The 2,926-nt window shown below is 29.8% G+C and overlaps 1 long non-coding RNA gene across 1 annotated transcript; it reads right to left on the bottom strand.

Annotated features, from left to right (window-relative positions):
* Nucleotides 1-791: 791 nt before the first annotated feature.
* On the bottom strand, nt 792-2,580 carry LOC139898738 (uncharacterized). Its single transcript, XR_011777120.1, has 6 exons — nt 2,428-2,580; nt 1,982-2,152; nt 1,845-1,900; nt 1,656-1,742; nt 922-1,009; nt 792-809 (listed from the first exon to the last, which is right to left on the bottom strand). It is a non-coding gene; the product is annotated as an uncharacterized lncRNA (long non-coding RNA).
* Nucleotides 2,581-2,926: the final 346 nt, after the last annotated feature.

Genomic DNA, 2,926 nt, shown 5'->3' with positions numbered 1-2,926 from the left:
CATTCAAATTATAAAGTAATGTTTAAAAACGGCCCGATCAGGCTAAATAAAAGCACTCCATTAAAGGTATAAAAATGGATTGAACTAAGTTAACGCTATTGACACGGATAAAAATGTTTCAATTCATCAGAAAGTCACAGGTTTAGACTTTAAACCACTGCTTGAAATAAAAACAGGACAAACGACCAGGAGGTTCAGACTTCTAAAATGAATATATAATTGAAAGAAATCTTTTTTCAACCTCTAAACAAGTCAGACATTGCAACATCTAAACAGACTTTGACTTACCTTATACAGTAGATATGTAATACTATATTGTGCCATATACTGAAGATACAAATAACACTAAAATTTGTTTAGTCATATGTTTGCAAGCATAACATCTTTTAATCACTACTTATATTTTATGCCATGTAAGAATATATGTGTCAGTGTAAGTATGTAATAACTTAAGTAGCCATTCAAGGTTTCTATTGCTCCATGACTTACGTTAGCATGCTCTTATGTAATGTCAAATGTATGCTACTGTTTGAAGCAAAAAGTAGGCATGAATGCTATATGTTTCTGTCACTTCCCATCATTGAGGCATATGTACCACATTTCATCATCAGTAAATATAAGTCATTCTCAACTTACCTCGGATAGAACCAAATTTTTACGCTTATCGTCTATCAAGTCACGGTTGGACCTTTTTCCGAAATGTTGAGTAATGGCATTGAGGACATGCGTGTAGCAGTTAGATTATTGCATTTTATTGACTTTTACCAGTGGGTCCAAATGTGTACACCATATGGTTCAATGGGAGAGACCTGCTTGCAAATCCATGTAATGAAAGAAATAAAAAACACCCAACATATAATCAACACTTTCTTATGTATATACATCACAATTATAATATTTAATTTATATTATTATAGATACCTATGTAATGCTTCCCATCTATCATTTCTGTTATATACATCTCATCGACTCGAACACCAAGTTCAACAGTACAACGAAACGTAGACTTCTGCATAATCAAATGTTTAGACCCGGTCAACAATCATAATCACGATGAGAGAAAAGTAAAAAATGTATCCACATACATGAAACATTATATCCTGTATCTGTGAAGGATACATGTCTGCAGCCATTAACTCGGGCAATTAGGAACCCATTTACCTAGCCCAAGCCCCAGCCCCAATTATGGTAAGTCTCTATTAATCTTAATAAGAAAGAGAGAAATCTTAATTAAGATAAATGTGAACCATTAGATTTTGTTTAAAATGATGATCTAATGGTGAAAATTAGCTTGAATGGATATCTGAACTAATTATGACTTTGCTTTAATATAGAGAGGAGAGAGGAGATAGCAACATGAAACATGAATCATGGGGAAACAACAACGTAACGTACCAAATCTCAATATTAAAAAAAAAACACCAAATGAGTAAACTAATTAAATAGCATGTCAATCACCACCTCGTATACTTTTTAACAATACCCAACGGAATATAAGATAATTAAACTAATTAGGTAACTACGATAGAATTTACAAATAAGCTACTAATCACAAATGTGAATGAAAGAACACTAATTTGTATGACAAATTCCAACAACCTAATTAATTAGATAAACAAAGAGGCAATAACATCAAATAAAAAGAAGAGTACTACCTAAAAGATGAGAAGCATCTAACCATGATCAGACTTCCTCAAATAGTGAGCCAATTTTATTAACCGCAACCAAAATCTGCATATTAGCTTTCAAACAATTGCAAATATAAAAACAAAACAACACAACAATAAAAAAAATATGAATGTAATACACCATTGCCTCACTGAAATGAATTAAAGAAAATACACCTTAGCTATAAAAACTCCTGGAGCAGGTCTCGGTCATCTCGAAGAAGAGATGCAACCTGAATATAGATGACAATATTACCAAACAAATAAAAGTGTTATCAAAATTTTTAAATTAAAGTTTTGATGTATTTTTATACCTGCGATGCGAGAAGAAGAATATCAACTGAAAAATGCTCATGTGTTCACTTTAATCCACCAAATGTTCAAACAAAATTGGTTACACAATAAATTAATAATTAATAAGAATAAGAATTAGTAGACCAAAAATGAGATAGAACTTATCTTATAAGTCAGCCACATTTACCGATCTTGAATACATCAAAGCAAATTAGGTAGAAACCAATTCAACAAAAATTGCATAGAAGCATTCAACGAATAAGATGAAGAAGAATAATAGCAAATTATTTAACGCATAGTAATAGTAACCATCTTTATTAAGAAGTTGAAACAAAATTCAGTATCCTTAACTAAATTAACACCTATTATAATTTATAACTGAAAATTATAAACCCTATTTGAAATAGGGTTAATTGATAACGTATTTTTGTTCAAAGAATCTCTAAAAAATCAGAAAATCACATACCACCATTACAGTTATAAAATTTCGGAAATCACAATAATCGGATGATTTCATGGATAGAGCAAACACCATCACAGTTATCTACATCAACTTCAATTTTCAATTTGTATGAAGTCTGCATCGATTTTACTCTTTGAATGATTTCATGGATAGAGCAAACACGTTTTCGACCAAATTTAAACTTAATCTTTATATTATTTCGACACATTGAGCAAAGTCTCTTAAACCGAGTCTCAAAATTTTTGAACTGTTTCATGAAATCATTTGACCTTCGACCAGTTCCGACGATTCACAAACAATTAATTGTAACTTGATATGTGTATATATATATATATAAATAATAATTGAAAATATAATTTTAACTATTGTATATTGTTATTACTAAAATTTATTTATGTAAAGTAAAATAAAAAATAGGATATTATAATGATTATTATTTAAAAAGTATCTATATAAAGTGTATTGAATATATATATATACTTTCGAATTTATTTGGAAAATG

This window comes from Rutidosis leptorrhynchoides, chromosome 3 (assembly GCF_046630445.1).
Source record: "Rutidosis leptorrhynchoides isolate AG116_Rl617_1_P2 chromosome 3, CSIRO_AGI_Rlap_v1, whole genome shotgun sequence".
In the NCBI taxonomy this organism is placed as follows: Eukaryota; Viridiplantae; Streptophyta; class Magnoliopsida; order Asterales; family Asteraceae; genus Rutidosis; species Rutidosis leptorrhynchoides.
Note: the sequence above shows the minus strand (reverse complement) of the source record. Positions and strands in the feature narration are given on the sequence as shown.